We start from the raw sequence: 25,832 nt of genomic DNA, 5'->3' as shown, positions 1-25,832 counted from the left end.
TAAGTTTCATTTGGAGGAGTTGATAACATTTTGTTATCATGAACAGAAGTGGTAAAACTCTACAAAAACACAATCACTTAAATTATTTTCTTCTAGTATATTTATTGAAGGTAAAGAAGAATAAGGAATGCATGACTATCTGCATTACGTAATGATTTCATGTATGCATAAGACAGTTTCTGTTGTACTCCTAAATCCAATTATGGAAGGATGAAATAGTATATGTTACAGTGGGACAAGCACTTTTGAAATGAATATTTCTGTGAAAGGTAAATGACTGGTTGTCCCTAGAAAGTTCTAGTAAGCTGAATAAATCTGCCATCTTTTTACATAGAAGAGTTAACTGGAGCCAGTAAAAGTGAAACCATCTATTAAGATTTATTCCAATTTCCTGACAATAACAGGCATAAAAGAACAGTCCAAGCAATATGGAAATTGCTGAGATGACTAATTTTATAAGACAGTCCACTATTTGCCTGAGTATATACTGAGTATGCTGAAGGTTTCAAAATTCTGCTTTATTACTTATTTGCCTTGTCTTCCATTGAAGCATTACATGAAAATTAAGATAATACTTGGAAGCATTTTGACCAAACTTACAAATTTAATCTCAACATCATATTGTTTCAATCATTAAAGACAAAAATAAACAAGTGTAAATTTAAATATGTATTAATGTACACTACAAATACATAGTCTATAAATACATATGCATAGTCTGTGTGTATATAGATATAAATATATATCCATGTATAATTAACACATATATTTATTACATCTACCTATATAGCTACATCTATAAAAGAAGCAGAGAAAAACCAGAGTGGCTGGACGAAGTGGCTCATACCTGTAATCCTAGCTAATCAGGAGGCTGAGATCTGATGATCAAGGTTCAAAGCCCACCCAGGCACAAAAGGATTCTTATCTCCAATTAACCTCTAGAAAACAGGAAGTTGGGCTTGGCTCAAGGATAGGGCAGTACTCTTGAGCTGAAGAGCTAAGGGACAACACCCAGGCTGAGCTCAAGCCCCATGACCCTCAAGAAAGAAAGAAAGAGAGAAAGAAAAAAAGAAAGAAAGAAAGAAAGAAAGAAAGAAAGAAAGAAAGAAAGGAAGGAAGGAAGGAAGGAAGGAAGAAAGAAAGAAAGAAAGAAAGAAAGAAAGAAAGAAAGAAAGAAAACCACAGAATGAATGCCAGTGTTTACTGTTTTCACTTGGTTATGGTAAAAGTGTATTGATGAATTTTTATCACTATGTGCTTAATTTCTTATAAGATATAGGGAAAGGAAAGGGAAAGACTTATTTAGTTTTTAACATAAAGACTTACAGAGAATTCCTAAACATTCTGTAACACATTCCTTTTTTTTTTTTTCTTTTTTGCCAGCCTTGAGCTTGAGCTCAGGGCCTGAGCACTGTCTTTGGACTTTCTCAAGGCTAGAGCTCTAACCCTTGAGCCTCAGCACCACTTCCAGCTTTTTTCTATGTGTGTTGTACCTGGGTCTTCGTGCATCCTAGGCAAGCACTCTACCACTAGTCCAAACTCTCAGCCCCTTCTAACACATTCTTAAAGTAGTGTTTTTTTTTCTTTCTTACAAGTTAATCAACACCTTGTAGCCTTGGTATTAATACAAATTCTCAGTGACAGATAAGCTTTTATTTTATATTTCACTAACTTTGTTGGGAATCTTTATTTCTATTAAAAACATTATCAGGTGTATAGGAAAATCTTATTAGGAGATATAAAATTATTTGACTTAAGAATTTCACTGTATTTGATGGAATACCCTGAAGTATACTCGAAAATGCCTTCTGTATATTGGTCACACCAACACTATTACTGGACATTCAGTTGACAAACTCTTCTTGTTTAAAAGGTCTACATATATTTGTATTTTACTTTATCATAGAACAACATCTCAACTAATATATTTTGCTATTTTCTATGTCAACAGGAAAACAATAGTTTTTTAATATTTCTATGAAAATATTTTGGCTTACTTTCTATTTTAGCTGTTAAGATGTTTCCAAATTAAAAACTGGAAGAATTGCAAACTGTATTGCATGTAAATTATGCTTATTTAGACTTAACACCTTATTTTTATTTCCCAATGCACAGCAACAGTCAGATCAGCTATCAGGTTCCAAAACACACTTTTTCCTGTGGGATCTCTTGTCATAGCATGTATGTCCAATCTGTCACCAACCCGAACCTGTTGATATTAAAATCTATATTCCCCAGTTCATTGGTACTTCCTAGAGGGTACTGTTAGGTGTGACCTTTCCTTGGCATGTGTTTTGTCACCAATACTACTCTCTTCAACAAATCTTGGAGAAAAGCTACTTAGATGTGGGAAATTCTGTGGAAGCAATCAAGGTCAACCTTAATATTCGCTCCCTAGCGCATCCCAGGTACACATTGCAAATTCCCTTTTCTCACATTATTATATTTTTCTTCAGATATGTGTCAGTATCTGTCACAAAATGTTTAGTGCATTTCCAGTTTGTCGTATTTCTGCAAATAAAGAGAAGCCATGCTCAGAAACAAGCCACAGGATGCACCTGGTGTTCATTCTTTAGCTCCCTATAGACCAATAAGACAGAGAGATTGCTTCATGCTCAATTTTCAGAGGTCTAGAAACTCCCTGAAGTGCCATACTATGCCTGAGAAGAAGACTGAGATCATACATGAAAATATCGAAGAAAGAGTACTAAAAAGATCACTTGTATTAGCACGCAAGGAACTCAGAAACAAAATGGTTGTGCTTACAGCTGGTGTTTTGAATAAGTAACAATAGAAAAATTAAGGGAAACATAAAGAAATCCCTTCCTTCTCTGTATCCATTAAGTCACACATATGTGTAGAGTTCAGAGACAGAGGTAGAATTTAATAACTAAATTCAAGCATTTTAAGAGAAGATATTATTAAAATTTCTGAAATTCACTTTCAGTCAAAAACATATTTATGAACTATAGTCCTACATTATCTGTGTTTTTAAGTCAGTAATATATTTTGCTTCTATCAATGGAACTATGTTAAATTTAGGTTTTTCTTTCAAAACATCATGCAAAATTTTAAGTCATTTCCTTATTGAACTCATGAATTCACACAATTAAGAACCAGCTCAATTTGGTGTGCATTTTTATTTGAGTAAATTAATTAAAAATGAAATTTATTGTCTTAAAATGTATGGCTCTGGAGTTTTCATTACTCACTCATCCTGTAATAGACAGTAAATCTGATTCCATAGCTTGGTTGTTATACACAATGTAACAGGGGTCACAGGAGTGCAGACATTACCTGCACGTGTTCCCTCCATACTCTTTGAATCTACTCATTGTGCATCATATACCACTGTCCATTAGTCTGCCAGGGGGCTAGTATAACTTCAGAATATTGATTATTGTGAATAATACTATAATAAAAATGAGCATTCAATGACTCATCTGTTTTTCTTATGTTGTTCTTGTTTTTAGGGTCAATTTATTCAGTATTGCAAGTTACACTCTGTTCAGTATTGTGAGAATTTGTCTAGTTTTGACATTCCTCCTTCCCAAAATGAGTTAAACAATGATTATCAGCACGACAGATCTTTTATCACATCAATGTAATTCAGGCTTCATAAAAATTTAAACAATCATAATTGGAGAGAATTGATACTTGTCTGACAATTATTTGGTTGTCAACCAAATTATAAGTATTATTTATGTTCAGGATGGATACCTTGTGTTAATGTTCGAAATATAGATTTCACTAGGAAATTATTTGCATAGAAGATTTATGCAAATGAATTTTTCTGCTACCATACGCAAATTTTTCCACCAAACATATACAATATATATTATCTTGTATATGTTGCTCTATGAGATTGAGTTTTGGTAGCAAAACTCTGTACAACTTAGTGGACAAAAAGGCCTAGTTCAAAGAAGAGTCTAATATGTTGTGTTAAGAAAACTACCCTAGAGTACAATACAAACTAATATATCACATTTCACTGTGATTATAAAAAGTGTCTAGTTTCCTTTGACATTATCCAACATTTTTTTTCTTGGTTTCTTTTTTCCTTCCCTCCCTCCATTTCTCACTTCCTCCTCCTTCCCTCCCTCCCTCCCTCCCTCTCTCTCTCCCTTCCTTCCATCCTTCTGTTCTTTTTATTGTTATTATAGAAGTGATGTAACGAGGAGTTAGAGTTACATAAGTCGGGTAATCATGAGTGCTTTTTATTGTAACAGTGATTAGAGAAAGGTTATAGTTACATGAATAAGGTAATGAGTGCATTTCTTTCTGAAGAGTATTATCCTCTCCCTGGTCCTCTTCTGCTTACCCCACAAACTCCTTCCTTCCCCCGCCCCCCACATTGTAAAATTCATTGCCAACATAGAGTCACCAGACTATCGCAGTTTCATTGGTTCACCATTTGTCCCACTCTTCCCTTCCCTTCCCAAATCAGTTAGATTTACAAGACAAAGGGTACAACAACAACAAAACAGTGACAACAGGAAAGAAACCAAAGGGAAGGGGAAATGAAAGAAAAAAGAAATAACCACAAGCAACATGCACACACACATAACCACCACCACCACCACCGCCGCCATCACACACACAAAACCCTCTTGTTTCCATATCTTGTAGTTCCTTTCAATTCCCGTCGTTTTATACAGTTATCTGTACATAGCTTTTGAGTTGTTGTGATCCTCGGCTAGAACTATTCTAGACACATACCAGTTATTATTTTGAACTGTGTCATCTCTTCCTTCATTTTCTCCAAGTTTACCCAATCCTCATCCCAGACCAGTTGTGCGATTCATTTTCAACATTGTATTTAGTGAGCATTTGTTCTGATGTGTAGTAAATGCAACTCTGAGTATTTGTATTTATGTAGGATTCTCCATTCTAGATGTTACATTACAAATTACTTTTGTTTTCAGTGTTTAAATTTCAATGTTGAATTTTTCAACAAGGCACTTTTAAATGCCCTTAAGATGCAGTTAATAGGTACTGTATTATTGAGTTTTGAGTTCTTCTTCAAGCCAGGAATAGAATTTGCCTTCTGTTCAGGGAATATGGGCCCTATTAAAGAGAAATATTTTAAAGACCAAAATTCCTGGCACAGAGATACCTCTAGAAGTTTTATTCTCAGAATTCCCACATGAAAAATCAAAGTAAAACAAAACAAAAGCAGCTGCTTTATCATAATCATTATTTTTGAGAGCCAAACATTTTTGGTGGACCTAGTGAAAAATAATACTTTTCAAATATTGATTTTCTCTGATTTATTAACTTCTTTCATTTTCATTTATTTACCTTTAACATATTAACCACATTGTATGGATATGACACATCCTTAAGAATAATCCTTCTCAGGGAAGAATAAATAAAATTTAATAGCTATTGTAAGGATGATCTACACAGAGGTTACAGTTATGTAAATTAGGTAATGAGCACAATTCATTTTGAATGTTGTCAACTCTTCCCACTTTTTCTCCCACTTTTTTCTTCCCAACATCCTCCCCGCCATGTTGTGCAGTTCATTTTCTACATAGTATCAAGGCTGCATGTGTTCAACTTTTGTCACACTATCTGTGTTCCTCCTTAGCCTCCTTCCCCCAAGCCCAAACAGAAAAACTTACCAGACAAAAGGAACAGTAAACAAAACAATGGCAAAGGAGAACAAGAAAAATGAATTAACAAAAAACCTCATTTCCATTTCTTCAAGTTCATTTAGATAATTATCATGTTACATGATCATATGCACATAGCTATGAACCCTTGGTGACCCAGTCCTAAGAATATCTTCCTTTTGGACTCACTGTGTGAATGCTTAGAGTCTTGTATAATTTATTATGTGTATTTTTTGTCTTTTGTGGGCATTTTGCAAGTGTATTTTTTTTTGTCTTTTGCCACCCAGTGTGTTTCCTTTCAGATTTATAGGAACATTATAGTTACAACAAATGTGGAAATTCATATAATCTGTGTTTCTTTGGGTTTTATGTTACTTCATTTAATATAATTATTTCCATGTATTTTCATTTCCTTAAGAATAATAAAACGTTCTTTTTGATGGAAGAACAGAATTCCGTGTGTATGTTTGCCAAATTTTCTTGATCCCTTCATCCACTGAAGGTCACCTGTGTTGATTCCATAGCTTCATTCTGGTAACCAATGCTGCAATGAACATGGTTATGTTGCTTGCTTAATGTGGCCTTGTTCGTAGTCACTTGGATAAATGCATTTATCTGTATTTCCATCAGAATTCTGGAACGTTATATCAACCCATTTAACTTGAGCGTATGACAAACACATTTTTATATAAATAAAATCAAAAGCATTAAATATAAAATCATTGTATACATACAGTCTTAGGAAATATATTTATAACTAATTCCATCTCATTCTAGTAATGATACCAATGTCATTAATTCCTTCTTGGAACAAGAGCTAAAAAGTTTTGGCTAACATATTTCTAGGTACATTTTCTCGTTCACTAATTGCACAGTCTTGAAATTATTTTCAACTGAAAACATCTTACGTTTCTTCTAATTTCCAGTGTATGCAATCTCATGTTCTAGTAAAGTAAAACTGATAAAATTGCAGTAATTTTTATTGGTTAGTCTCCAACTAAACAAAAATTAGTTAGAATTCTAAACTATAGTATTTAAGAATGTTATCTAATGCACATGTAAAATTAAATTTTTGTCTTTTATTGAGTCTTTAATTTGGGATCTATGTTGTCCAAGTAGTTCTTAAATATATTATTCATCTAACCCAACCTAACATGCCTTTACTTGCCTTAGCCTCCTGAGTGCCAACATTAAGAGTGTACGTGACTATACATTGTACTTAACTGAGTCTTATCAAAGACCAGCAAATTTTGGTAATATTTAAGAACCACATGTACTTTAACTTATTAATAAGCATTGGCTATCTGAAGATATTTTAACAATAAATTTCAAATAAAGTGTTTTGAGTTGATTCTAATCCAAGGTGAGTTTAATAAAGAGGAAGATTTGGAAACACATATAGGTTGAAATAAGGGAAGGTATTAGGAAGATACACAGGAAGAAATGGTTACCTACAAAGCAAAACATAAAATCTGGAATCTGATTTTGCCCCTATATCATCAACAGTAGAAATTCTGAACATGTAACTACTAAAAATTCTTTTTCAGCATTTGTTAGCATAACATTTAAAGAAAACAATCAGTGAAATTAAGAATATAGTTCAATGGAAATTTTAGGAGAATTAAACATAGAGATACCTAATATCTGTGAAGTATTCAAGGCTATCACATTAGAAAAAAGAAAGCTCAAAATAAATATTTCATATTGTTACCAATAAGTGATTGAATAAATAATAGAAAGTAATTCTACGTTGAAAACTTGCATGTCGTTTATGTACATTTTTCTGTTTGCAGAGTGAGTGGAGCATAATATTAAAATTCCTCAGATTTACATAGAGTTAAACATGTATACATATGATAAACATACTATATAAGTATATACATATGCACATGTACTATTTTGTTCACATTTACAAAATTAAACATATGTATATATGTTCAACATTTATACATGGGTGTGTTTATAATGATATACTGATATATAACTATACAAATGCATATTACACTGATAATATTTTTAAAATTCATAGACGTTCTGGTTCTTAGATTAATATTAAATACAAGTAATTGTATAGGAGTGTATATGCCTTTGGCATATAATTTCACTTCTCAGGGCATCTGTTTCTTTCAGTGCTATAAAGAAAATAGTATTTCAAGAATTCATTGAAAATAATGGGCATAGCATACTAAATCAATAAGTGAATTATGCAGCTTTTGATAGGTCTTCAATCCACAAATCAAACTATATTAATTTTGAAAATCTCCCTGACTTTCATCTCTAATAAGATTGCAAGATTTGGAAAAGTGATAATTGAGATTCTCCTTACAATGTGGCACAGGATTTGCCAACATAATTTGTTTTTATTTTTATTTTACATGAATGAATACATGGGTTTGAACTCTCTTATTTAGTGCTGAAGTCCTTACACTTTTAGTTCAGTAATGGAAAAGTCTACTTTAGTGTGTAGTGCTCTTCAAAAATATGAACACACTCATTATATGGCTTTTGTTTCTATATCCTGGCTGTCCCTGGTTTATCTCATATTGTTACAGTATTTCACCTTGTTATCTGATATATTGTATATATGCTTATTTGGTTATTTGAAATAGGATAGGGAAGGGGGGAAAACAAGTTGAGGGGCGGGGTGGAGGGAGAGAAATGAGGACCAAGACATGAGAAGGGGTATCAATGTTTGTGAAGTAATGTGCCTTCTACCTGGTGAATATAATGTAATCCTTCCATTAATTAGAATAAAAATATATGGAAAAATATGACCACTCGTTTATATAATAAACACAGCTTTTTCCATGTAGCTGTCATATACCTTGAATACTGAAATTTTAATAATTAATTAAAAATGAACCCTAAAAGCTATATTCCTCCACCTTATATTCAACTGACAAGAAATAAATCTTTTTCAAATAGCAAAATGATAAATTGAGAATAGAATGATTACATTATTTAAATTACACAAAATTTAAATGTTGGAAATCTCTATCAGAGTTGGAAGATTATGTAATTAAGTTATTCTCTCTTAATTAGAATAAGCCAACTTATTTGACAGGCTGGTATTTCCTCCAATCATTTTACCATATAATTTTTCAAATGAATAATTATGTGTTTGTGTTGTTTCCTGAGCACTGTTAATCCTTAAGTCTGTGTTATTTTTGTAGTGCAGTCTTTAACATAGAATTTCAAACAGCAATGGGAAAAGAATCTCCCTAAGAAGTCTGAATCAGAATTTCTTATGTTTAAGACATTGACCACATAAAAATAACTCTCTTCACTGTTATTTTCCTAATTATAGTACTGTTAGTTATGAATTATTGTTTTAAACCCTCCATATCACCCTTGTTTATAAGCTGTGTAATGATTCTAGTCATTTTAATATTTTGTTCATATTATTCTCTTATTCTCAATAATAACTTCAAATAAATGCTTTCTTCCAATGGAAAGCATATAAAAAGGTAACAATTAGTTCCAAAAATATTTTTATAAATTATTCTGAAAAAATTTGGAGTGATTTTGTTAGTATTTTAAATATCATAAAATAAAATGTACTGTAGTGTTTTTGTTCAAAAAAAGAACATATACTGATATTGTATGTCGCTTAGACAATATAATTTTTATTTAAGTAGAAGTAAGAAAAAGTAGGTAAATTAACTAATCTCAATTGGGCCGGGAGCTTGGCCTAGTGGTTAAAGTGCTTGCCTAGCATGCATGAAGACCCGGGTTCGATTCCTTGGTACCACATATGTGGAAAAGCCGGGAGTGGTGCTGAGGCTCAAGTGGTAGAGCTCTAGCCTTGAGAAAGTCCAAGGACGGGGCTCAGGCCCTGAGCTCAAGCCCAGGACTGGCAAAAAAAAAAAAAATAACTAATCAAAATTAAAACCATCCTCTGTAACAAATCTAGAATGGAGCAAATGCTATATCTATGAATAATTTATTTGAACAGTTATCATAAGCAGAATTCATTGGGAATTCTTACAAAGCAATATTATAAACAACTGCTCAGATTTGGCTTTGAGCAAAAGATATGAATGGATTTTTATGCAAAGAAAATATATGCATATGATTCATGTTATAGAAATTGTTCAGCATTGTTAACCAGGAAGAAAATACATAAACAGGTTTTATGTAGTGTCTCATGTATATAATACTAAAAACCTTTCTTAGAGCCAAGATTCAAAGGGAGCCTAGGAAAAATGTATGAGATCCCCTATGAAAACTTAACTAAAAGGGGAGAATTCTGGGGTATGGATGAAATAGGTGAGTGTCTTACTAGCCAGCAGAAGGCTATGAGGTGTTATTATCATGATACCAAAACTAATAATTAAAAATGAAAAATGAAAATGCAATTTCAGACTAAGTTATTATTTCACACCATTGGTAGGGATATATATATATATATATGTTTGTAAATATGTGGAGAATTTACAATTGTCTTATACTGCTGGATGAAATATAATACAGCCACTCAGGAAGAAATAACCAAATTTCTACCTATGTTAACTCTAAAGTTTACACTGGTAGGAATTTGCTTATTAAATTAGCTCTATAGAAAATGTATAAGTTAATATCACACCTATATATATTCAAAAGAAATGCAAATATATCCTTATACAGAAATTTTTCTTATTTGCCAATATAGAGAATAAAGTATGAATACAAGGTACACCACTGGAAATCTGCAGAAAATGCGAAGCTACTCAGTGACTGTGTCTTCATTTTGTAAAATTACTTTTGCAGAACTCGGCAAAAGCCATAAATCTGTATAGCCTAGTTATAATAGAATGATGGCACAGCAATGACTGGAAGGATGGAAAACAAATACAGGGTTTCCTTGGGGATTAACAAAATGTTCTGAATTTAGACTGCAATATTGCATGAGTTGATGGATATAGTAAAACCAGTGAATCCCATGCTGTAAATGAGAGGATATTACTGTATAAATCATATTTTACTAAAGTTATTGAATGGAAAACATGTAACATAGAATTCTATGTAATACATAGAATACCAAAACATTTGTGTGTTTTACATTGTTTGAGTGATTTAACTTATCTCTATTCTATAAAGTGGAAGTTACACTACACAGAAATAAAATACTGATTCCAAAGGAATACAATTTTTTATTTAAGAGACATTGCCTGTACAGATACAGATATCCTGAATCACTTTATCCATGGTTAAAATTATCCTGAATTTGCATGTCTTTTATTTCAATTGTTGTAATTGATACAGATTTTCTTTTATATGAATTTTATTTATTGAAATTTTCACAGTTTTTCTGCATTAAAGCAATTAGTAATGTAGTAACATTTTGCCAAGTACTACTGATTGTTAGTACATCATGCAATGATTTTTATAATAAAGAACTCAATTGTATAAGGTTTTACTGGAAAACATTCTACCAGCTAAAATCATGATAAAGCATTAAGATTTGAAATTGTGCATCTAAAACACATTTGTTTAAAGGAGCTTCAGGCTTTGTGCACAAAATTTTTTTTCAAAGCTCATTGTTTCTTTTTTGTCTTAATGACAGCTTAAAATAAGCTGAAAATTAAAATAATGTGTATAGAATTTCTGAACTAATTTTGGCTTCATTCATCAGTTTTGAGTTGTCAACAGATTAAAAAATACATAAATCAAAATTAATGAGTAACATTGTCTCCTTCAACCAAGAATAATAGTCAAGTAATTAAGTTGATTTTAATAAGCCGTAGAGCCAAAAATGGACTTACATGCATTCACACTAGAAAATTGGATACTTGGATATTGATCTGAGTAAGAAGCACAATAGTATTTGATGGTTGGTTTGTTTTAGCACTATAAACAGACTGCACAATGGAGCATTGACTCCTTGCTGGATAAATTTGTCTTCAGGTTCTTAGAAGAGCTTTTCTGCTGACTCAGTATAAATTTGCTATTTTCTCCTGGGAATGGGTTTTATGGAGTCATATTTCTCATTTATCATTTTTCCCTTTACAGATGACTGAACATTTTTACATTAAAAAATGCTCCTTATGCCGGGCGCGGTGGCTCACACCTGTCATCCTAGCCACTCAGGAGGCTGAGATCCGAGGATCAAGGTTCAAAGCAAGCCCGGGAGTAAAAGGACCTGAGTCTCTTATCTCCAACTTTCTAACACCTAGAAAATGGGAAGTGGGGCTTGGCTCAAGGTAGGGTGGTATAGCCTTGAGCTGAAGAGCTCAGGGACAACGCCCAGGCCTGGGTGTAGAATGGTAGCCTTGACCTGAAGAGCTCAAGAACATTGCTCAGGCCAAGTTCAAGCCCCAAGACCCACAAAACAACAACAACAACAACAAAAATACTCCCTACTTGCCCATATTCGACATGGAGCCAGCTTTGTAGAGGCCAGAAAATAATTATCAAGATTAACAATGATTATAGACAAGGGAAGGGGTAAAAACAAGATTATTGGGATGGGCTGGGGGAAGGAAATAGGGACAAAAACATTAGAAGGGGTGTCAATGTGTGAGAAGTAATGTACCTACTTCCTGGCCAATGTAACTGTAACCAGTTTATACATTACCCCTACAATAAAAAATTTTAAAAAGCTTTTTGTTTGTGACTTCTCTCAGAGACAGCCTGAGAAGGAGAGGATGGGGTGTTAAGTAAACAACCCACAGAACAAAGGATACCTCTTACAAAAAAGGTTGTAGTCTACAAGGTGGATCAAGAGTGGAGCAGCTAATCAATAAAGGCATATTTTTTTGTTTTAAAAAAGATTAACAAAGGTCAATTAAGTAACCAAGACATTTAAAAATACAGGTATCATAAAATACATATGCTCCATGTAAGTCAATATTTTAAGTATTTATTGGGCTCATATTCAAATTTCACCACAGCTGGATGAAATCAATCATATTCTCACCTATTTCTCATTTGTAACTCGTTTTTATATATTTTTTATTGTAATTAATAAAAGGGTTACATGATATTTGCCAGATAGAAGGTGCATTAATTCACATATGTTGATACCCTTTCACATGTCTTGGTCCCCATTACCCTCCCTTCCCCCCCTGTTGGTTTTCTCCCCTTCCCTATCCAATTTCAAATAACCAAATACAAATAAATCCAATATATCAGATAACAAAGTGAGATACTGTAACAATATGAGATAACCAAGGGACAGCAAAAGAGATGAGAGCTTGCCCAATATTCCACACATGATTTTATTGTATCCTAAACTACACACTTGCTGGACTTGCTCACTTTTTACTGAATAGTGTATTTTGTGAATACTATCGTATCTTTTTGTTTCATTTTTAATCCTTAAATATTGGAATACAATATTCAATACAAGTAATTAATTTGCTATTCCAATTTTATCTCCATTCATCCAATACAACATGTGAGGAATTATTCCTCAACTTCTTTTTTAAAAAGGTCAAACTATGTTGAATAAGGTAACTTGAGGAGATAGGCTGCTAAAGATGGGAGAGAATAACAGAAGAGTTGCTATTATAAAGATGCACTGTACTCATAAATTGACATGCTGAATTGAAACCATTTTGTAGAGTTGTTGAAAGAAAAAAAATTTAAATGTTATTTTGCTAAAAGAGTACATACACATTTTATTCATTAATTTTACTCAAATTTAATTATAGACTTCTTTAGAGACAGAAAAAAGAATGAAATATTACAATGTTTTATGTTAAATATAAAAAACAATTATTGTATAATTAATATATAATATTATGTCATATATAATAACATAATGTTACATACAATCATATGTAATAAGCTTTAAAGCCAACTTTAATTACATAATATAATATATATTTGTATATTATATAATATAATAAAATCCCTTGGTTGAATGCTAATCCAAGTTTTTCAAACTCATTATACTCTAAAACGTTTTCATATATCCAGTTGTCTTAGTAATTTTTTCTCCCAGTTTTCCTAGATAATTTATAAGATGTGACACATTTGTTCATTTTTTTATTATTATGTGACCTTCTCTGTGAAAATTAAGGTCATTCATATATTATGTTATGTACCACATCTGCTAATATAGCTCTTTATTTGCAATCATATCATGAATATCTCTTTTAGAATATCTCTTACATTATTAAATTTATTTATTTTTGAGGCGACTACCTAGCAGTTTTCTCACCCATATGCTTTTCATCTTAATTTATACCTATTTCCCTCAAAATTGAAACAAGAACAGTGTTTCTTTCTAATTATCTACATCTTTATTTCCATTTAAAATGTGGAATTCCAAACTACCATTTAATTTCAAGTAATTACAAGTCATTTATGATGTTAAAATGCTTGCCAAATTTAGTGAATGGTACTATAAACATAAATGATGAACTTCCTGTAATATTAGAACTAATCCTTTTTTCTCTTAAAAGTCATATTTAGCTAATTTCTGGTGGTAGTTTTTACTATGGATTTCTTTTTTCTTTTTTGCCTTGTTGTCTACCTCATAGGTCTTATTTAAATATGCATATTGTTTTGACCATGGTCTAAATATCTTCAGGCGCTCTCCTTTAGCTGGGTCTTGAAATTTATATGTTCCTTCTGAGATTTCCTGATCATTTATTTTACTCCCCAACAGATTATTACACGAATTGGATCAGAGAATGGAGGATTTAAATTCTTTAGTTCTTAGATAAATATTTCATATGCTTTCTTCTTTTTAAAAATCTACCAAATCAGCTGAGCGTGATGGCTCATGCCTGTAATCCTAGCTACTCAGGAGGCTGAGATCTGAGGTTTAAAGACAGCCTGGGCGCTAAAGTCCATAAGATCCTTATCTCCAATTAATCACCAGAAAACTGGAACTGGCACTGTGGCTCAAGTGGTAGATTGCTAGCCTTGAGCTGAAGGGCTCAGGCACAGCGCCTAGGCCAAGTTCAAGCCCCATGACCACCATGACCAAAAACAAACAAAAACAAACCAAAAAATAAAAAAAAAACCTACCAAATTATTGCAAATAAATTAAAATACCTTGTAAATCACAAACTAAAGAGATTTATATTCCCTTTTCCTAGCATATTTGTACTTTGTTATTTCATTGTTAACTTTAGTTAGTATAGCTACATTTTAATTTTTCTTCTGATTTAATACCTGCCTGTTACAACCCTTTCCAGTCCTACTTACTGATATTACTACCTGGACTTTCTCCCTGTACATTTGATTGTCCCTGGCCTTTCAGGAGTGAAATCTCCTCCCTCTTATGTGTTCAACCCCATTCACTTTCACTTAGGTACTCACAGCAAAAAATTCATTTCTATCCCCTCTTTCCTGGGAAGCCTTAGCAGAATTATTAGTTTGTGTCACTCTCTGTGTGTTCTCCTGCCACATTTTACACTGGTTGCGCTGAAAGCTCCCAAAATGTATTTCTTCACAATACTCCTTCAAAATTGACACCCCCCCCAATTTTTCAGTAACCAAAGACTTGTTAAGATACTATCTTCTACTAAGCTATATGATTTTATTTGTGGAAAACAATGCAGTACATCAAATACATCCGCAGTAAAAACGTCCATATAAAATCTGAAGGCAACCTACAGGAAAAGATTATGGATGAGGGTCACTTGAGCATTATTGACACTGAGCAAGCACTCAAGTGATACAAATAATGAGGTATTATATATATATATCATAGATATAATAATTTATGCCTCACCACCCTAGTTCCTTATTTAAAAAGATAATGTAAACTCTAATGCCTGACAGACATAGGCTTTACATAAAATTTACTCTATGACATTTCTATTATGAGGATAAAACAAAATGTCTTCAGTGATGAGAAACTTTATTTTTCAGGTCTACAATGTCATATTTGTTTGAGGATACTTAGGTATCATTTGTCTTTAACAATCTGGCTTTAATACCTAGACAAGTTGTAATAAAACCTTCCCCTTTTATGGAAATTAAGTCAGCAAAAAAGCACACTTTACATTGCAATTTATATTTTGTCCCTTGCCCTTTTAATGTGGCTCAAGACTTACACCTTGAGACATTCTCCTTACAATGCCTCTTATCTTCATCCATTTCGCACTTAATTGATAATGATGAAAATCTTCTTTATACCTATTGCAAATGCTGATCATCTGTTTCAGACTACAATTTCAAATTGACTATGCTTTGTATTCAAAGAAGCATTGAGAGAAAATAAGTTTACAGTTTTGAAAGATGGTTTGAACTTTCTGAGTCAAAGAGCCCAGAAAATAAAATAGAGTTTCACTTAAAAAATTGTATGTCTAAAACTATAGAAGAATTGGAAGAACTGGAAGTGTAACACATTTGATTATACTACATGATCTATAAGATATTTCTACTAATCAGATTTTCTGTGATTACCAATATATATCTTTGCAACTAGTTGCTGCACATTAACAATTTGCCAAATTTTATCCACATTTTCAGGATTTACTGGTAAGAAACCTGTCAAGTTGAGATCTATGGGCTGGAATTTGATATGCAAGTTTTGTGAGAAATCATTGTTTATAAGACAAATATCGCTGACCAATATTGATGCATCTTATTTCTCTGATATTAGTGGGACCCACAGTATGAATATTTTTTCGATCTTCTATGTGATGTCTATTTCCCCTTCTTTTTCAAAATTATCAAGCATTTCCTCTGGGAAAAGAACACATTTCATTCGTTATAGTTTTAAGGAAAGCTCAAGGCCCTCTGCCTCAGCTCTTAATTAGTGTAGAGTTCAATAATACATTATGGTAAGCCCAAAGCCAATTTCAAAAATATGTAGGTCAGTTCTCTTGATTGAAATCGAGGCTTATTGTTTGTGTTTGTGTCATTTGAAAATGAATAGTTAGACTATCCTTCCTCTATTGCTTTCTGCTTCTTTATTGGTTACACATATTACAAAAAGTTTCTTCATAAATACTCCTTTAAAAAAGAATCTTATCCTACTCAGTACAGCAGAGTTATTGTAAGAGGCAAATTTCATTGGCTGAACGGATTAGATAGTAACTACTTCATAATTATTTGACTCTACGGGACAGAATACAAAATTATTTTTACCACTTTTGTCACCTCAGTATTTCTTTTGGTACCCTTATAAACTTAATTTTTGTGGTTGAGATGATTTGATCTGTATTTTTATTTATTTTCTGAATCTTTTTATAATAAATCTCTTTTTATCTATTCCTCTATACTACTCTTTATTTCTTTCTCTCTATACTAATTATATTTTTCTCCTTCTTGTCATCTTTATGTTCTCCACTTCTTCCATTTCTCTTCATACCTCTATATGTATGTGCATGTATTTCATATATATTATATATTTTATACATATATAATACATATTTTATACATGTGTGTGTGTTCCTGCATGTGTAAAGCAAGTCCTTTATCATTGAGCAGTATTCCTCACTCTTCTTTTTTTCTGAAATATCAGTTTCTCATTTATTGTATCTGCAATTATCTCACACATTAATAATTTTATGTTTAATATTCTTCCTTTCTTCAATTTGAATAGTTTTTATTTCTATATTTTCATTGTCTCCATTGGTATTTATCATGCCTATTAGTTCTCTCAATTTTATTTCTAACTTTTGGGTACATCAATAGTTTTTAATTTTACATTAATTTAAGAAATTACTCACTACTTCCAATATTTCTTCATCCTGCACACTTCTCATTTCTTTAGGAACAACAATAGATAGTTGTAAAGACTTATTCTTATCTTTCTCCATTATAAGATAATTCAATTCAGTCATTTAGATAGGAACTTGACAATTGCTTTGGACATCCTAGATCAATTTTTATTCAGATAAATTCTAGTATTAAAAATTACTACCTGCTATGTCAAATGCCCTATTTTGCAGAAAGCATGGGTTATGTTTGAATTTCTCTATGCTGAAGTTAATTCATATCTACTATGAAAAAACATGTCACATTTTCCTCCTTCACATTATATATACACCTGTTAAGACATGGAAGTATCTGTGAGAAAGAATGAGAGAATAGCTATTTTATACACTTATGATGATATATGATCATTCTCATTTTTAGGGATCTAAATATCTGATGTTAATATATATATATATATATACATATATATATATATATATGCATTGTGATCCAGAAAGTGAGAAAGATAGTGTGGTGTGGCTTTTTACTGTCCCATTGTCCTTAGCTTGATTTGTCTTATACTAATTATCCTTGAATTATTTTGATTGGGTTTATGAGCAATTCTATTTTCTTGTTGAGGTTGCCCATCTGTCTTATCCCTAGAAACACAGATATTTCTGGTATCTTAATAACTATCCATATAAGAAACCCTCTGGTTTCTACTCTGACATTGACACTTATTAAAATAATTGTCCCCATCTTTCTTTTGCTGATAGTCAAAAGTGTTATGTGAATGTCTTCATGAGATCCTGTGTTGTTCTTCACTACCAACAGTTTTCAAAAGAATGGAAAAACTGAACTTTTAAGAAGTACTGCTCTTATTTGCACATACACATTTGTCATCATTTTGGTAGAGAAAGTGACTTCTGAGCTATCATATAGGTCATAAGTCATTTGTATGTTTTTCAAGCTACTGGAAGAGACTACTCATCTCCTGATACTTTTAGTATATAAGCCTGCTAGTGGTTTCCATGAAAGTTGTAGAACTTGTACTTTCATTAGTTTAGGCATTCTTTCCGAAGGTTCCAAGAGACAAAGCAGGTTTGTGAATATGTGATTTTTTTTTCTAAAGATCTTTCACAATAGATCAAAGGAGATTTGTTAGTCCTTTATCAAATTGTATGTTTCAATTGTAGGATACTCTGTAATAATTCTTATACATGTATTTTCCAGCCCTTCCAGCTTCCATGTAGAATAATCCTTTTTATTTCTTGGGTAGCATTAAGAAGTAAACTGGAGCCTTGTGTCACAAGGTAGAGATGTTTTAGTGGTCTTCAGTTTCAAGTAACCTACCATTTAAGTCATTAGATTTTTTTCTTTTTTCCAGTCCTGGGGTTGAACTCAAGGCCTGGGAACTCTTTTTGCTCAAGGCTAGCACTCTGCCTCTTGAGCCACAGCACCACTTCCAGCTTTTTCTGTGTATGTGGTACAGGGCTTCATGCATGCTAGGTGAACACTCTACCTCCAGGCCACAGTCCCAGCCTACATTAGAGCACTTTTTTTTTACAAATCCATTATATACAGTAAGATCTGTGGTTCAAGATTCTCAAAATTCTGAGTTTCCCTTTATTTCTCCTTTCCACAATTCCTCTCAATCAGTACTTTAAACAGACCACACTTAATAAAAATGTCATTCTGTCTGAAACTTTACTTCTTCTCTAGTTCAATACTAGACTCATCATCAGCTTTTAGTACCCTTCAGCTGAGATGAGAAATATTTTATATGCTACTAAGGAGGCCCTCTGGCTTTTATTCATCAATTAACTTGGCGATTAATCACACTTCATTTCACCACCTCTCACTCATACCTTCATTCTCCCCCATAATAACCAATAAATGTCATCATTCTCTCCCATAATAACCAATGAATGTCATCATTTTTCTTATTTTGCTCACACTTCTAAAAGGCCAGATATGTTATACACATTGGGAATTACCCTCTACTAGTATATTTTTTTATTTGACTACTTTATAATTAATAAAATTTAACAACTACATTGCCATGACATGCCAGGAACTATCCATTTGTAACATATGGTGAGGAACAAGGCACTCATTGCACTGGTGATTGGCCAAATGCATATGTATATTAATAAATGCTTTGTAGACTCTACACAATGAACTTTCTCTTATCTTTATTCTTAAAAAACAGAATCTGCGGGCCGGGAATTTGGCCTAGTGGTTAAAGTGCTTGCCTAGCATGCATGAAGACCCGGGTTCGCATTCCTTGGTACCACATACATAGAAAAAAGCCGGAAGTGGTGCTGAGGCTCAAGTGGTAGAGCTCTAGCCTTGAGAAAGTCCAAGGACATTGCTCAGGCTCTGAGCTCAAGTCCAGGACTGGCAAAAAAAAAAAATAGAAAAGAAAAAAGAATCTGCAATATGCATATATGTATGACTATATAATGGGAAAACCTACCAGGAATATAATTTCTGAGAAAGAAATTGAGGCAGAATTGGTCAGATAAAGAAATTTATCATCAATATATTTTCAGACTTGGCTTCATAAAAATGATGTGTTATTTTAGAAGGGGATACCCCAATAACTTTACCATTCTATGTGAATGTTAATAAGCATTATCCCAAACACTGAATGTCTTAAGGGCAACAATGAAAAATGTACATTGCACTTCTGTTGGTTAAAATATCCATTTTCCAGGGTATGGTATTTACTATAGTTAAAAGTTTCCTAGCATGGCATTGTTCAGTTATGATTATCCACAATCTACTCAGGAGTTTGTGATTCGAATAAACAACCCAGTAGAAAAGTCATTATGGAGATTCAATCTCCAAAGTGATCATTAAAAATTCTGGGATGGGGGCCTGGAGTTTGGCCTAGTGGTACAGTGCTTGCCTAACATGCACGAAGACCCAGGTTCAATTCCTCGGTACCACATACATAGAAAAAAAGCTGGAAGTGGTGCTGAGGCTCAAGTGGTAGAAGTCTGGCCTTGAAAAATTCCAAAGACAGTGCTCAGGCCCTGAGCTCAAGCCCAGGACTGGCAAAAAAAAATTCTGGGATGGATGTGCGGCTCAATGGTAGATCACCAGCTGGATAGGCAAGCTGAATAATCACCAGTCTCTATCTTCAAATCTTATTAATATAACCCACATCTCCTGAATAATTGAATAATTAAGGAAGTTTTTAGACAAAAGTCTCATTGAGGGTTATAATACATTTAATTAAGCCTTACATATTGTATATATGATTCCTTTGTGTTACAACTGACACACTCTACATAGTCTTAATTAATAAATGGTAGAATTTTTCTGATCCTTCAAATACTTTGCCAAACATCCATTTGAAAAAGAATGATATTACCTTTCCTGTATATATTTGCCCCAGTGTACAAATAAATTAACTCAACTACTTAGAGTTAAAAACTGAGCTTTCCACTACACTTGTAAAGTTATGGATATTAACTTTAAAATCATCCATTAAAAAGTATTTTCAAATATACAGAAAACACATATGAATGCTACATTTGCTTGGTCACATAACTGAAATACACAATTAGCTACTTAATTTTTATTATTATTCAAATATTCTCATTTGGAATAAATACACCTGGCTGGATGAGCTACTTTCAGGGGATCTGGAGATAAAACCACTTCAATTATGTTATTTAACTGTGTTTCAATTGTCTGTGTTCAGAATGGTACATCATCACTGGTAGTGATATTATCATGTTTTCAAATTGCTTTCACACAATACTACAAACTCAATGAGATGGTCCAGCATTCATTCATTCCTAGCATCCATGACTTACACAGAAATTCATCTCTCCCAGTATTTGTGGATGGAAAGGCCAAGGTCACAGAGGCAGCTGATACCCTGACTGGTGAGAATGCTTCTTATAGACAGCTAACTCTTTGCTGTTTCCTTATGTGACAAAAAAGCTCTTGTCTTCTTTATATAAGGAATTTAATTCTATCATAAGGATTTATCTAAATTTAATTATCTCACAATAGCTTCAACTATAAAAAAAAATCCTTTCTGTGTTTGCTTTGAATTGCATGACTTTTGGAAGGACAAAGAAAGTGGAAAAAGGTGACAGCATCTAACTGTGAACCTTGACAGTCACCCCATACTGTTCTAGTGGCTGTTTCCTTCCAACAACTGCATGGAGTTTAAAATGGCAAGAAAGGCAGCCTCAGTTAAAATGTCATGTTAAAATGATAAAAGCTAATTGTGTTAAATTATGGCAAGTGACTACCAATCTTAATATTCTGATATATTAAATTGTAAATTCACTTAAAGCACATGACAAAGTCATGGTTTTCTTACGGCAAAGCACAGGGAGATAAAGTTGCAAGATAAACTAGCCATGTTTTGTTTTTATGTTGACAGCCATATTTCTTGAAAGCTTAATGTAATAATTGATGTTAGGTACAAAAAATATATAATTTTGAGATATTTATATTTTATCAACATTTCATGAAATCAAAATCTAGATAAATTTATTTCCATTAGTATCTTCTACAGCCTCAGGCTTTTTTGTGTGCTTGTTTATTTATTTGTATTTATTTATTTATTTATTTATTTTGCCAGTTCTGGCTTGAGCTCAGGGCCTGAGCACTGTCCTTGAGCTTTCTCAAGGCTAACACTCTACCACTTGAGCCACAGAACCACTTCCAACTTTTTCTGTGTATATGGTAGAACATGAGAAAAGTCTTCAAATATACATGCAATGCAAATAATTAATAGATGACAGAAAATGAATGAAAATTTTTAGTTATGAAAAAATTGCCTTGTTTTGATGACCTTGTTATTTTTACATTAATTCTTAAAACATATTTGAAGACCATACAGCATAAACATTTTAAAGTATTGGAATCACATTACCTACACAAGTGAGTAATTACTTCCTTAACTGATATTTCCCCAAATCCTGTTGACTTTTGCAAAAAAAAAAATCTGCAGTGACTATTGAGTTTGACATGATTTACATAATGTGTGCAGATATTATGTGTTCAAATTCCTATTTACAAATCCTAATTACAAACCACATATAAATAGGATATGGTATAATCATTTTAAACAAAACTTATGAAGAGCAAGTGACAATGATATATATTTATTAATTAATTTTTTTTCAAAAATAGAAATTGATTGTGTAGCAGCAGATTGATGCTGAATATAATTTATTCATCATGGTATTCACTGACTTTAAATGTTCAACCCGAGTACCATTTGCATAAATCCTGCTTAAAAAAGTACAAAAGAAAAAAGAAGGAGATCAGTGGTGGTGACGGTTCAGTGAGTCTTTTTGAGCTCCCACCAAGATACCAGCTCTGGCAGTGTAGGAGAAAAATTCATATCTCAAATCAATCCTAAGTAAGCTTTCGTGATACAGAGATCTCAGTGAGAGAGGAGAAAGGCAAAAAAAAAAAAAAAAAAAAAAAAAAAGAAAAGACTCAAGAAGCCAGTGTAGAGCAGCCACAGAGACAAAGCTGCTCTTCTGAATCAGAGAAGACTGTGCTTCTCAGCGGCACAGACCTGCCGGCTGCAGAGCCACACACAGCCTGTGGAGCCCAGAGCCGACACCCAGTCGAGCACGGACCTGCCAGCTTCACGGAACCGGAGAATCCAGCAATTTGTGAGTACCTCCAAGGAGAAGTTTCCACTTCTGCTCCAGGAACAGCATTGGGAGGGAACCTCCACCCCCACCAGCTGAGAGCAGCGCCATCTTGACTGCTGGCAAAGACCCGGCCAAAGCAATTGGAACCTGAGAGGTGGTACTGGCAGGGCCATCATTCTAACTGGCAAAGGATTTCCCAGAGATACCTAAGCCGGAAATTTGGGCCCAGCGCTCCTGAAGTCCATCCTCTAAGCCTGGCCACAGTCCTGGTAAAGAAAACCTGCCCGTGAATCTTTCAGCTTTGTTTTCCCAAGCAAGCAATCTGATCTGTAAAACTGCAAAGCCAAATCACAAGAATAAAAGACTTTCTGAAGTGTGTGGATCCTGAATTTAGTGGAGACACAAGTTTCCTATCCTGCTCCCCCCCCAAAAAAAACCTGAAAAATACACTTTTTTTTAGTTCTTTGTATTTCTTTTCTTCTACCCCTTTTAATTTGCATTTTAGGTGTTCTTATTTTTTCTTTGCCAGTTTACCTACACTTTATTTTAATGTTGTATTTCTTTTCTTTCTTTTTTTATTTTCCTCTCTTTCTTTTCCTGCATTCGTTCTGTCACTGTGGTCGTTCCTAGAAACATAGTGACAGCTCTGGGTACAATCTGAATACAAATGATATCTATATTTATACAGTCTCCTGCTTTTTAATCTCCTGGTTCTCAACCCTAGTATTTCTTGGGTAAGAACTCAGAATAGTGAGGAATCTCCCCCATCTTTCTCTTTTTTTTCTTTTTTTGTTTTTTTTGTTTCGTTTTTTTTCTTTTCATTTTGTTTCGTTTTTCTGTTTTTTGTTTTGTTTTGTTTTACGTTCTTTGTTGGTGTTTTTGCTTTTTTCTTTTTAAAAATTTTTAACATTGAAATCTCCTATATCTACCTCCCCTTTTCTCTATATATTCTTATTACTCCTCTTATTTTCATAAGTTTTATCTAATTTTTTTCTAAACCTTGTACTCAAATATCATATCTGTTTATCACCTTAGGTCAGTTATACTTAAGCTATACCTTTTCTTCATTACTATAATAAGCTTACACTCCTACATTACTCTTTCCTTGCATCCCCTGTTGTTTTCTCCCATACTATTTTTCTATCTCTGGTCCTCTGTTTATCCTTCAACTCTTATAATGCATAGATCTACATTTGATGTTTGTTGAGCAATACTGTATACCTAGGTGTTCAATTATACTCTAGGTCCAGAGGAACTTAAATACAATAGAGATTGGATTGAGGGGCTTATTGCCTTGGTCATAAATCGGTAATCAGTGGTTGTATTAGATTTGTCTGTAAGTGCACAAAAAGAAAGAGAAAGTGATAATACCCATCTAAAATTGTGAACATCTACTGTCAGCCAGCTAAAGAGGTGTAGGTTGGTTATATCTGAAAAATTATAATCTTTTTTAATGTTAATTTTGCTCCCATTTTCAAATGGGCAGAACAAGAAACTCAAGAAAAATGTCAAATGAAGGAAAAGCATCTCCCACCAAATATAAACAGACAATGGAACAGTCACTGGCAAACTTAGAGGAGAGTCTTCCAAGTGCTATACAAATGCAATTGATAAACATCATTAATGAAAAGTGTGAAAATATAAAGAAAGATAAGGGAGGAAGCAAGAGCTAAACAAGAGGAAACCATAAACAAGGTAATATGTGAAAAAGGGGAAGCCATAAAGGAGGCCATAAAAAGGTTTTTCAAAGAAAAATGGACGAATTCATAGAATTCACAAACAAAAATGTGAGCAAACTCCAACAAATGTCCAAAGAGAATAAAGCTGCTGAGCTAACCACTCAAATGGAAATCAAGTTAAAGAAATCCATACATGATCTAAAAAAAGAGAGGCAAGGCATCACAAATGAGGAATGAGAAGCAAGGGAGATGAAGAATAAACGAGATAGCTTTGATAGCAGGTTAGACAACACAGAAAAGAGAATTTCCAGGGTTGAAGATAATTTAGTTGTTATAAAGAACAGAAAATGAGTCAAACCAAATCTAGGAAATATGAGAGATCGCTTCAGGAGGTCCAAGATACAATTAGGAAGCCTAATTCAAGGCTAATTGGTATTGAGAAGAGTCTGGAGAAAGAGATCAATGGTATTGGAAATATACTTCAGGGAATCATCTCAAAGAACTTCCCAAATATCCAGAAAGGCAGGCCCATCCAGATACAAGAAGCTTTTAGAACCCCAAACAGACCTGACCAGAAAAAGACCTCCCACTGCCACATTATAATCCAAACAGGATCAATAGAGACCAAAGAAAGGATCCCAAAGGCAACCAGAGAAAGAAAACAATCATCTCCAAAGGCAAACCCATCAAAATAACCCCAGATTTCTCAGCAGAGACCATGCAAACAAGAAGAGATTGGAAGCATACATGTCATGCCCTTAAGTCCAATAACTACCAACCAAGAATACTGTATCCAGCTAAACTCTCATTCATAACTGAGGGAACAATAAAAACATTCCATTCCAGGGAAAAGCTGCAACATTGCGTAGCAACCAAACCAACATTACAGAAAATTCTCAAAGACATGCTACACATAGAAAATCACAAATGCAATACAGAGAAAGAAATGGCACCTAAACATCATACCATCTAAGTACCACCAGAACTGTCAAGACACAGGCCCTAATGAAAGCTTTTAATAATGGCAAGAAATAATAAATATTTCTCAATCCTAACTCAATATCAATGGACTTAACTCTCCAATGGCATAGACTATCTAGATGGATGCAACATCAAGATCCATCGTTCTACTGTCTTCAAGAGACACATCTTGCTCAGAAAAACAAACTTTTTTTGAAAGTGAGAGGTGGGAATAAACTTTATCAAGCTAAGGGCCCACATAAACAGGCTGGAGTTGCCATCCTCATATAAGACACAATAGACTTCAAACTAAAATTAGTGAGAAAAGACAAAGAAGGTTACTACAT

The sequence above is a fragment of the Megascapheus bottae genome, chromosome 21 (assembly GCF_031878675.1).
Source record: "Megascapheus bottae isolate mThoBot1 chromosome 21, mThoBot2.hap1, whole genome shotgun sequence".
Classification (NCBI taxonomy): domain Eukaryota; kingdom Metazoa; phylum Chordata; class Mammalia; order Rodentia; family Geomyidae; genus Megascapheus; species Megascapheus bottae.
The sequence above is the reverse complement of the archived record's forward strand: the minus strand, read 5'-3'. Positions refer to the sequence as shown.